Raw genomic sequence first — 13,656 nt, forward strand, 5'->3', positions numbered from 1 at the left:
TTGTCTGTTGCATGCAATCGCGTTACGGTATTTCATCTAGGAAATAGTAAAAACTCATTTTGCCAGGAAGTTGCAAAGTTTAATTGTGTTCGAGACTCTGCGCGCGTAGCGCGCCGCAAAATTGAGAATAGTGATTTTCCTGGTGTTGTTTTAACTTTTATTTTTTCTATTGTATACCCGCGTTAGCAGGCCTGAAGCCTGGTAGGCGAGTTTGTCAAAAACGAAAATAAATAAGAAAATTTTTAAAACAAAATGAATTGTAAATGTGAACCATTTATATTTTGCCTCCTTGTGGTAGGATATTTCCAGCATTTCAGAACTTTCAAATAATCATTTTAGATTTAATAATATTAAAGGTAGTAGATCCGATTCGCAAACATCTCCAATATCAGTCAAATGTCATATTAACCATCATGCTAAGAAGGTTTTCTTTGTGAAATTTGGAGGTCAGTGAAATTCAAAAATTAAACATCCGTTAGCCATTGGAAGAAGTTGAGTGCAAATTCAGACCTCAGGCTTAGTGCTCAGATGTTTTCCTATTTGACTTGATCTGTCTTACTGTGCACACTAAGATACATACTGGAATGGTTATTTCTTATTTATTAAATTATAGTAGCATATTTGGTTACTAGCTGTCTCTAGGCATTTTGGAATTTGGGCTGCAAAGAGATCCATTACCTTTAAGTTAGAAGAGAGATTGGTAAATAATGATAAAATAAACAAACAAAAAAGAATGAGTTTCTTTTGTAATACTATCTGACAAACTTTTTACTTTACCATTTTACTTCATAGCTCAGCACTTTCCATTCTCTCTCATACCCTCTTACCCATTACATTTAAATGAAATACAAGTAAAATGAGTTTGCGTGCCTGCATAATACTCTTTGGAAATTATAAGTGAAAATGTTCTTAGGTTTTGGCTCACTTTAAAATGAGAACCAATAGAACTGTCACAACATGAGAAAATGTATAAGTAATAATCAACACTACATTTCCGAATTTGGCCTGCAAAGAAATCCGCTACCTGTAAGTTAGAAAAGAGATTAGTAATTAATGATAAAATAAACAACAAAAAAGAATGAGTTTCTACCGCCGTATCCAGAACAGAGCCTGAAACGGTGCAGGCTCAAGAAATCGTTTGTACTATAATACGTCTTGAAGTACTGTGTGATACTGTTGACTCAGACTTCTACAAAGCTGTAAGTGAGAATTGTAATCCAATCCGACTCATTACCTGAGATATTTATGAAAATATATCAATAAAGAATGTAAATTAAATAACGATGCGTCACAATGCAGTCTAACGCTCTCACAATGCTATCATACATAGGGTCTTTCACTGTTTTTACTCCGGAGCTCTTGCAATATTCAGGCTTTTGTAATACTATCTGACAAACTTTTTACTTTACCATTTCACTTCATAGCTCAGCACTTTCCATTCTCTCTCGTATCCTCTTACCCATTACATTTAAATGAAATACAACTAAAATGAGTTTGCGTACCTGCATAATACTCTTTGGAAATCATAAGTGAAAATGTTCTTAGGTTTTGGCTCACTTTAAAATGAGAACCAATAGAACTGTCACAACATGAGAAAATGTATAAGTAATAATCAACACTACATTTCCGAATTTGGCCTGCAAAGAAATCCGCTACCTGTAAGTTAGAAAAGAGATTAGTAAATAATGATAAAATAAACAACAAAAAAGAATGAGTTTCTACCGCCGTATCCAGAACAGAGCCTGAAACGGTGCAGGCTCAAGAAATTGTTTGTACTAATACGTCTTGAAGTACTGTGTGATACTGTTGACTCAGACTTCTACAAAGCTGTAAGTAAGAATTTTAACCCAATCCGGCTCATTACCTGTGTTTTTTATGAAAACTATGAATAAATAATGTAAATTAAATAACGACGCGTCACAATGCAGTCTAACGCTCTCACAATGTTATCATACATAGGGTTTTTCCCTGACTGTTTTTACTCCGGAGCTCTTGCAATATTCAGACTTTTGTAATACTATCTGACAAACTTTTTTACTTTACCATTTTACTTCATAGCTCAGCATTCTCTCTCATACCCTCTTACCCATTACATTTAAACGAAATACAACTAAATTGAGTTTGCGTGCCTGCATAATACTCTTTGGAAATTATAAGTGAGAATGTTCTTAGGTTTTGGCTCACTTCAAAATGACAACCAATCGAACTGTCACATCATGAGAAAATGTATAACTAATAATTTGTTGGAACCGTAAGCAAATGCCAGCTGAAGGCGAGTAGGCAAGTGTATTTAAAAGCATTAGATTATGCACGGAGATCGTACAGTTACTTGATAGATGATCTTTTCTCGAATGTTGGTACTAGCAAAAGGGCTAGAAAAAGCAGCTATCATAATTCGTTAGGCATGCATAATGGCCCAATGAGTGTTACAAGAGAACTGGAGCAAGACAGGTCTTTCATTTTGTTTTGTCTCTCCTGATCGTTCGTAAGAAATGCTAATTCATGACCACCTTTTCACAATTTGATTGGAGCATGCATTCATAATGGAAAATAGTTGACATAATAATCTATCCCCAGGCATTATCATGCCAACATGTACTTATATATACATGTACTATATCTTTGTGAGACGTAGATATAAAAAGTCTCAGGTTTTCGATTATAGTAATTTCGATGAAATTTCTTTAATTTTTATCATATATGTAAACTTGAGGCTATTAGATTTTCATCCACTTACCTCTGTTCCTGTGAAAAAATGCAAGTGTCAACCTCAATGTCATCCACGAATCGCACGTACTCGGGCGGCCAGTGGAAAAAAAACACCGGTCACACGCGCCATAAGGGCTATGGCATGCAGTGCCAATATAATAATAGCTCGCACAAATTGATACATTTTGTAACATTTGTGTTTGTGTGCATGGGGACGATCCGATGGTTCATACAACAAAAGGGTTTCGTACAATTATTTTTAACATTGTTAAACGTGCTCTTCCACATTTACGTAGCATATAATGTGTCTTTATATTTATTTGGATTGTTATCTTGAGAATTGCTAAAAACCGTTATTATGAAAAAGTGGACCTTTCAGAATTTGGGGGGGGGGGGTGCGTACGCACCCGACGCACCCCCCCCCCCCCCCCCTGGCTACGGGCCTGCAGTAATCAAATTGTGGTAACACTAGACTATTATAAAGTAATTTTAGGGATTGTTGGGGCAATAAGGCCTTCGCTCTCTTTATCATGCAGACACTTTTTTGGGTACGTTTACATACATTTTCGATTTGTTTAGACCATTTCAGTTCTTCATCTATCAAAACACCTAAACATTTAGTGAACTGAACTCTTTTAATCCGACTACCATCTAATGAAATACTGAAATTTTCAATTTCCCCGAGATTAGCACGGGAGCCGATAATCATGACAGAAGTTTTGTCAGTGTTAAGGACGAGCCGATTTTTCTTAATCCACCCCATTACTTTATTTAGTGCAACAGTTATCTTTTCTTCTAAAACTGTTGCGTCATTAGCACTGACAGTGAGGGTCGTATCGTCAGCGTACATATCTATAACACCTTCTGAAGTACACTCGGGTAGACTGTTGACATATATTGAAAATAAAAGGGGACCAAGAATTGACCCTTGAGGTACACCCAATTTAATAGTTGAAGGGTGGGACTTGGCTCCTTTGAATTGCGTCACTTGCTGTCTGTCACTTAAATAGGATTTAAACCAATCTACAGTCGTCTTACTACACCCTATACACTTTAATTTATGTAAAAGTAGGTCATGATCTACAGTGTCAAATGCCTTCCGAAGATCTATGAAGGCAACTCCAGAAATTTGATTATTGTCTATATTCAAAGACCACTGATTCACAAGTTTTGCAAGAGCAGTTGATGTGGAATGAAATGGTCTAAAACCAGATTGATTAGGGTGTAGTAAATCATTCGCATTCATGAATTCGCTCAGTTGTTGATGTACGGCCCTTTCGATAATTTTACTCACTGTTGGTAAGATTGAGATGGGGCGGTAGTTATTCAACGAAGAAATATCTCCTGCTTTAAATATCGGTACTACCCGAGCCTTTTTCCATTCACGTGGAACAACTCCCGTAGACAGGGATTTGTTGATAATATCGCAAAGAGATTCTGCAATAACATTCTTTGTCATCTTTAAAAGTTTGCAGCCGATGTGATCTTCTCCGGTTGCTTTATCTATGCCAAGAAGCTCGATCTGTCTCAATACAAAATCTCTCGTTATCATACTTAAATTAAATTGAGGATGAGATGGAACAAAGCCTTTGTCCTCATCAAATATCATTTGCGAAGTATTCCTCTGCAGGTCTTTTGTAATTTTAGTAGCATTAGATATGAAAAAATTGTTGAATGCTTCAGAAATACTTGCGTTGTCCGATACTTCTGCATCATCAACCTTTATGGTATTGGGAGAAATGGGTGATGATTTAGGCGTAAGTTCCCTCAAGCTCTTCCACATTTTCTTACTGTTGTTACGATTTTGTAAAATTTGGTCAGTGTTATACTGTTTTTTTCTTATTCTCATGAGATGAGTTACTTTGTTTTTTAGATATTTATAGGTATTCCAAAGATCATCACTATTGTTAGATTTAGCAGCTTTGAGAACTTTATCACGTTCCGTCATGAGATTAACAATCTCATCAGATATCCATGGACATGCATGTTTTCTTATCCGCTTTTTGCGCAAAGGTATGTGCTTGTTGATAACATCATTGAAAAGAGTCAACCACATATCCCACGCATCATCAACGTCGTCTATATCTTTTATGACCTGCCACGGAGCACTTCTCAAATCACTATAAAATTCCTCCTCATTAAGATTTTTGAATGAGCGAAATTCCGCACATTCAGATTTTTGATGGATCTTTGCACTGAAGTCCCGAATAGCATATACCAAATAATGATCGCTAATGCTAGTCTCAAATATTCCCCATTCACTGTAAAGTTCTTTGTCTGATACAAATATCAAATCAATTAAAGTAGAAGCAGTATTTGTAACTCTTGTGGCAGTATCAATTAACTGACTTAGTCCGTACATATTTGTATAAAACATAACTTTTTCGGCATTCACATCATATTGGTGTGGCATACAATTACAATTGAAATCACCTTATATAATACAACTCATATGTTCCGAGAGAGCAGAGTCCAAAGTCCTGTCTAATTCGTCAAAGAAATCGACGTGAGAATTCGGAGGTCTGTAAAATTCCCCTACAAGGATGGAAGGCTTATTTGGATAATGCAATTCAAACCAAAGGCATTCTAAAGTAGATGAATTCAAATCGTCTCTTATTTTATAGTTGAATCTTTTGGAAAATACAGCCACACCGCCACCATGTCTTGTACGGTCTCTACGTAATAGGACATAATCATCGATATGCAATTCAGAATCATCAATCATGGAATCACAAAATGTCTCATTCAAACCAATGACATCAAGTGATGTATGTCTCAGAAGTAATCTAAGTTCATCAATTTTAGAAATTAAACTACGAATATTCAAATGGGCAAATTTTAGACCCCTCTTTCTGAGAGGAGGTATTGAACCATTCATCAAATTATTAATTTTACTTTTGATTAGTTCATGTGGTCGCTCCTGGAGAGCATTTTGTGCTTCGCCAGTGTTAACATTATCATTGCAATTCAAATTTTCGGTACAAACTTTCAAAGCACTGTTAGAAATTGGTTGTGATTTTAACTTCAATAAACAAAAACCCGCACAGTGTTCACCAAAGTTAGAGCGGGAGGTTAACAGCATGTTGCCGTCACGAGACGTAGATGCTCGTGCTACCCCTGTTGAGCTTTTGTCAGTGGAAGCCACGGGTGGGTGGGGGTCGATTTCAGCCGCCCTCGAGGTGGAATCATCCTGAAATTCGGTGTTGAGGATCCCACCACTTCAGCATACGATCTCTGTTGAGAAGATGCAGTGGGTTGCTCTCTGGGTCGCCTGATGAAATTTCGCATATTCGAAGCAAGAACAGCTTGCCCAGCCTTGTTGATGTGAACCCCATCTCGCCCAAGATGCCTATCACCGATGCTGCTGTTGTCAATGAAACCCCAGCTTCGTTCACGGGCAGCGGTATGCAGACGCTCATTCACCCCATCGACGAGGCGCCTCTGATGAGCTGATTCCCATCTACGATGCACGATACTAGATAAGGCAACTTCACATCCTTCATTTGAAATCCCGTCTGCTAAGGCTATGATGTCATCTGCGGTGGATGTACTTCCATTGCCATGCGAGGGGTGCGAAACGTTGTTTGACCCGATATGTAGAATGGCGTCTCCTTTCGCCTTTACACCCTCGGTAACCTTCTTAGCGGAGATATCTGCCACCTTCGCACCCGGGTGTGGATGGCAGAACACTTTGCGTCTTCGGCTCAGAAGACGGCCGTCGATGTGCTTTATCATAGAGTCCCCTACGATGACAACATCTGGAAACTCAGTGACATGGCGTTGTCTATTGTCTTCCGGGCACTCACTTACCTGGCCGCTATTTGGTATTGACGCCGAGGTAGCAGCCTCAGGAAGCACAGAGACATAACTAAAATTACATTTATAGTGTGTGTTTCAATAAACAGATTGATTCAAGGCAAAAAAAAGAAGGAAAAAGAAAAGAAAAGGTCTTGCAAAATTCGTCAGGAGCACTCCGCCCTCCCTCAGCTATTCTCGATCTATTGCTACTATAATATAGATAGCTAATACAGTACATAACTATATGCAAGGTCGGCGGAACGGGGGAGGGGGCATTTGCCCCATTTAAAAAAAAACAAAAACAAAAACTCCCCTTTTTAAGTTAAAAAAGTGCTCATTTCTAAGTGCCCTATTTGGCCCTTGAGCCCCCCCCCCCCCCCCCAAAAAAAAAAAAAATCGTTCCTCCACCCTTTGCTATACCAGCAGTTAATTTCACAGTGTGAGAAAAGCTCAGAATACGTAATATATGCTCCGGCATTGATATCTTTCTGAAAATAGAATTACCATCATGGGTCTGATTGGGCTTTTGGTTCTTGTAAGAAAGGCAGGGTGAGGATTAGGATTAGGGTCACCGTGGGTGTTATGATTTCGGTTAGGGTTTATGTAAGCTTGAACATTAGCATTTCGAGCTTGAACATCAATATGTCATGGAACCAATATGCCTACACGTATACTTATAAAAATGATTTTATTTCATTTCCACCACCACCGGAAAAAAAAAGAAGAAATACAATGAAACACTCGTATACACAGATAGGACTATAGAATGCAGTCCCCTCATACAGAAAAAAAAATATAACTGCAAAAAAAAAAAAAAAATATATATATTAACGCAGTACACTGTATCACAAGGGGCATCCGGCAGTCTAGAGACCAAGAGAACCCTTTGTATTGCATGGACCATGGTCGTGTTGGTCGGCTTGAAAGTATTACCTCGTTGAGAATAAAGTAAATTTTTTTTTTTCATTTTCTTTACCACTCATAATAAGAGATTGCTAGCAACTTAAATTTTTGAGTTGTTTCCTTCTCTCATCTCCGACCCCCTCATCTTTTTGCTGAAAGGCAATACGTGTTTGAGCGCTTGTTGTATACGTGTTCACGTGTCCACCACTACTGAGCTTGCCCGGACGCGATGCTTGTTTTTGCCCGGACAAAGATGGCGCGCGGCCTCTTCATCTCGGCACACGAGCACTGCGTACGCGCCACACGCAGTCCGCGCTCTAGTATATCATTAGTATACATCTCTATGTGGCAAGTGAAGTGCGGCCAGCGCTCGCCGCACCCGGCCATAGGCACAGCCAGCCGTAGAGCTAGCTAGCTCTACGTGTAACTACTAGTAGTTCCGCAGCTCACTCGGCATGTTGGCTTGATTTCGCTGTAAGTTGGCTTGATGTTCGCAGTCAACAAGCAGTATTCCGCAATTCAAATACGTATCGCCATCGTATCGAAGGATCTTTTTCCAGAAAAGTATGTATTGCTTTTCGCTTTTTAAAACATTTGAGAAGATTCCGATTTCCAAGATATTTTAACACATGTTAAGTTACATATCTAGCTTTCATTTTATACCCATAACACCTTCTCTTTCGCATGTTTTGCACAACCGAACACTCCTCACCAGTACCTTTAATAGTTTGTGAACAGGCATATGGCAAAGTCCCTTGAACTGGATGAAAGGGTGACCGATGCCAACCAGAAAACAACAGGCCCACCTCATCAGATGTACGTCACGAGTCAAAACAACCCGAGTCGTACAGCCCATGACCTAAACACTAGATGAACAAGGTCAATGAGCTCGACATCAAATATTATGTTGCGACACGGATTGTCGCCCCCGTCACGGATTGTCGCCTGGCGACAATCCTTGTGCAGTTCCCAGTTTTTGACCTCGAAGGCGACATCCGTGTTGGCAAAAAATTTGTTGCGACACGGATTGTCGCCCCGTCACGGATTGTCGCCCCGGGCTCGGGGTGGTTCCTCTGGTGTTAAGCTTTGGTGGGATGGGTATGACTGGTAAGTTATGCGTATGTGTGTGTGTGTGTGTGTGTGTGTGTGTGTATTGTGAGCTGCATGATGTGTGATGTGTATGATTTGTTGTGTGTGTGTGTGTTTGTGTTTGTGTGTGTGTTTGGAGTATAATAATACAATATGTAGATACTGTGCATGTGTGGTGGTTACATAGTGGTAGTGGTTTGTTTGTCTGTGTGTATACGTGTGCCTGTTTGCTTACGTGTGTATGTGGAATATAGTGGCGCTACTGTGGCAATACAAACGCCTTCAGAGTGTATGAGCACGTGTTTAAAGAATTCACACCAGCGTTGATCTAAAAATAGTATGGGTGTGTCAACCAAATATCAGCGGTGAGGCGGGCTAGGCGAGAGAGAGACCGAGAGAAAATACATACGAGGGAGGTACCCTCCCCAAATGTTATTTGTCTTTGTTCATTTTTCCCTGCAGTCATTTTCTTCCATCAGTCTTATAAACTAGAACGTCCATACCACTATTCTTTGTCCCAGAATAGGTTTGGCATGCTTTATGCATGAGCGAATAATTTCCACACGCCGTAAAAAATTTGTCAATCGTTACTTGATTTTAGCACAAACGAACTGCCATTGCACACCGCTAATACATACGTAATACAAACAAACACCAACAAACACTCAAACAAACCTCATAATGCAAACAAACCAACTCAACACTTTTTTCCTTGATATTTATTGATTTCATTCAAATCATTCATAAATCGACCCATTCTGGGTGCAACATGAACAAAAAAAGTTACAAATGGCAATTCGAAACAAAAGCAAATCCATTTGTCAATTTATACCACAAATAATCTCACTTCAACATAGATAACTCGATTATAGACAAACCCTACTAATAATTTCTTCACGAGAAAGTTTTGACATGTATAGGGCCCTACCAAACCTATATTCCTTGAATATATTGGTTTGGATCATGTAACACCTTCTTACTTACAAGGGCATATACATTAAAAAAAACACACACAAATATATTACACAAATCTAGAATGAAATCAGTCATAAAATACCCCACCACCCCCTCCCCTCCCAAACCGAAACAAATCTAGGGCCTACATCTATCCTAAATATTAAATCCTATCAACATCCGTCATACCATTTATAACTATCCTTCTTCAAATCCAATCCCCAACCCACCAACCCCTGATTAAACAAAATCTAAATCATCCCACACCCACATTCACCGACCCAAATACACACATACACACACACACACACACACACACACACACACGAAGGTTCGTTATTCCGAAGTTTCGTTTTTTCCGAGGCTTCATTTATCCGAAACACACAATTCCCTATACCTAGTGGTTCGTTGATCCAAAAATGAAATTCGGAATAACGAACCTTCGGAATAATGAGCCTTCGGACGAATGAGCCTTCGGACGAATGAGCCTTCAGAATAACAAACTTTTGCAATAACGAAATGTAACCCCCTTCCCACATACCGACGCACACCCGAACCGATACCACATCCTTCCTGATGAAACGATTTCCCAATGTTGATAAATAAGACATAATGGACCGTATGCAGAAAAGCAGCATCCGCCCGCACGCAAGCTCCACTCCGAATTCATATACAAATCTGCCAAACAAACTCATCAAATTCAAAGCTGCTGATAAAATCAATATCAATGTTTATGCCAGCAACAGCTTACTAGCTATCCCTCCCCACGCGCAGCTAAAAAACACATACGCAAAAAACTGACATAATAAACACATTCTTCCATCACACACACACACGCACACACACGCACAAACGGACACTAAATTATCATGTGCACACGCACATACACACTTCCTTGAAACCTCACCATGACTTTTTTACATGGCATGTTTGCATGGATGTAGCCATGTAAGTTATGTGTTAGTATTTCAATAATTATGTCCAGAACGATATTACCCAGCAAAATGTGCTTCGAGGGCGGGCGACAATCCGTGCCGCCAACGCCCGTCACGGATTGTCGCCCCGAGCAGGAGGCGACAATCCGTGTAGGGGCGACAATCCGTGTCGCAACATATTATAGGCCCATAAGCTGTGCGGTCCTCGAGCTCGACACTCGAGGAAAACAAGGCCCACGAGATTGATATATGTATTACATTAGAAAGCTTAATCTATTCAGTGTAGGTCTTGTGGACCTCCCCCTCCCCCCATATGTCGGACTCTTTTGGGCCTGGTTTGCCTAAGTGTCAGGCTCATGGGCAATGCTACCTAGTTTCGAGCTGGCGGAACTGTGTTGGTCAGTGTCAAGCTCGTGGGCTGTATGGTTTCGATGAATGACTCATGGTCCTGGAGCATGCAGTGACGTCATGGACCATCTGGAAAGCGACATACTGTGAGGCATAACATGCATTCCACATGAAGCAACCCTGTGTCTTGCAACTTGCTATTATCATCCAATTAAGTTTGGGCCATTACGTCAGGCAATTTGGGGCCTTTTTGCAATGACTTGTTTAGGTACCTCAATTCCAAATAGGAGTGGAACTACTATTTACTCTAATTGTCTTCTTTATGCTCGATATTCCTTAACACTTGGGCCTGATGGCCAAGAGTTGTGCCCCCATGCCCAAATATTGGTTGTTTCCAATATGGCCGCCATCCGGTTTGCATCCAATGTGTGAATCAGGGTACGCTGACAGCGGGTAATATCACCTGCATGACTCTCTGCCAGCAAGTGACGATTCAGTGTAACCTGCTGAAATTGGTCTAGATCTATACCTTCAATCTCTTTCAAGACAGGGCAGCATCTGCGTCTTCAGTGAAGCACGCGATTGAGCCTACGTACATTGCACGGATCGGCACACAGATCTCCTATACGACTAAACTGGATAGACATCCTGAGGTCAGACCAGCGTTCTTATAGGTGCACAGCCACTGTATGCGATTATCAGAGTCTTCCACTGGCAATATCTAAACAGTTAGGGTGAAGGCAAGCTTGTCTCTATGATAAGTGCATTGCACATAGAGTACAGGATGCACGAGATGATAAGAAAGCTTCTTTTTGACTTACGGGATAGGCTACAATCCTTTCTCAGGCAGAGGTTCTGAATTATTGGGTCGTGCTCAGTCTGCACACAGTGAGCTGAACACTAATCAAGTATACGTGTGTAATGGTTGTGTGTAACGATATGGGAAAAATGCATGGAAAAATTAGAATACATGTTTATGTATTTTACGTGGAATAACAGTTCCTGTCTGTTGTCTTGGTAGAAATGCATCAATCTTGCAATGTTGTTGTTTATTATTTGCCCTCTCCATCACGAGTATATAAATGGAACGTGTTGATCAAAGTTTTTGTGATGCCGGAAAATGCGAGGCATTATTGCAGGTGGCCTATTGCAGGTGGCCTTCAATTTGTTTTTCACAGTATGTTGGCATGTTTAACAGACTGTAACTCACCAAGATGCCTCTTGAAATGTTTTGAAAAACTTCTGCTTGATTTCACATGAGCGGATGATTATCAATTGTCTTTCTGCTATCATCTTGTGTGAAACAAACTATTGTTTCTCTTCAAAAGATAGCGTGCCAATTAATCTGCACTTACTGTTGATGCTCTATCGGCCCTATAAGACATTCAAACCCACCTTCAGCCTAGACATCCGTAGGCGTTGTGGTGTCGAGCGGGATCTGAACATCTCTCATGAAGCGAAACTTCTCTTTTCTTTTCTTTTCTCCACTAACAATGTGAAACAAAGATATCCGTAGGCGTTGTGGTATGTAGACGCGGTAGAGCGAGACATCTCTTCCGTTTCTTTTCTTTTCCCCACTAACAAACAAGTTTAGCAGGAAACATAGAAGCATTCGCACATACTGTTTACATTTCCCATCACATGCTTTTAACATCGGAATTTTCATGTACAAATTTTGCCTGGAAAAGAATTACCAAGAACTTTTCAATACAATACGTGTTCAAAAGAAGCCATTTGGTTCATATATAATTTACTCGACAGAGTGATTTTATAGGGGCCTACTTATCACTGTCCACGTACTCGAACAGTTTTCGCTAAAGATACAAGTATGTTCACAAGACTGCAAACAGTAGAATGATTTTCCCCTTAACATATCAGACTACTACATGTCTTGAAATGTCTTCAAACGTAAATTAAAGTCATTCCTCTTAAATGATTACTCTCGGTCGACGAATGTGGTCCTCGTCTGCATGTCATTGTCGATCTCGTCAGTGTGACTGGGCCGTCCGTCGAGCGGTCTGCCGTCACGCTGTCAGTATTCTCTTCGTCACCATCACTCTCCACTTTGTATCAGTCTGACAGGGCGCTTCGACATCTCCGATGACACCTGTTGACTATTTGGAGTTTGTAATTGCACTCCAAATTGGCGTAAACCAAAGTTTTGTCTTATCGTGACTCATAGTTTTTCCTAATGTCCTGCTGCTCGCCGGTTCAGTCATGACAGTCAGATCCTCATCACACTCACAGCGTAGGTCGATGGTGCATTCAACGTCGATAAAGATTACTTGGTTGACTTGGAGGGGGGGGGGGATGATGTACCAAGAAAGGGGAACTCCTGACTTTATCTCTGTGGTCTCCAACTATTCTCAAAGTTCCTCAAAATTCCAAAATACTCTGCAGCCTTTGCTTCACTACATAGTGTGAAGACGCTCCAACTATGCTTGCCACTCTGACTGATTTTTCGGCTGAGACATTTTTTTAATAACTAATTTACTTACAAACTTCCTTACCCTAAAGCATTTCATTGGCTCAATCTTATATTGGGGTGTGGTGTTCACTAGAAATTAATTCCTTACTGGTCAAATGTTCAATTTGCTCCTCCTATTCGTTTCTATGAAAACTCAATTTTCTATGATTCATCTCAATTTCTGATTAACTCGCCCGCTGTCTTTTAGTTTCTTAATTCACTTGTTCTCTGTAACCACTGGTAAAGACTTTATCGTTTCTTGGATATCAAAATGATAAACCAAATGAATATTAGTGTCCTTATGGCAACCAACGCCATCATTGTTCTGGGTCATTATCCCTGAATTTGTCTTTGGAGTTCCTGTTTGACCCACTCCACTGAACAATAAATGCTAAAATAGAGGGATAAATTCTGGCAGGAGGGCCACCTTCCAGCTCAGAGGGTCATTTATGT

Source organism: Diadema antillarum, unplaced genomic scaffold (assembly GCF_040938485.1).
Source record: "Diadema antillarum isolate AM-2024a unplaced genomic scaffold, OU_Dant_1.0 seq00000512_RagTag, whole genome shotgun sequence".
Classification (NCBI taxonomy): Eukaryota; Metazoa; Echinodermata; class Echinoidea; order Diadematoida; family Diadematidae; genus Diadema; species Diadema antillarum.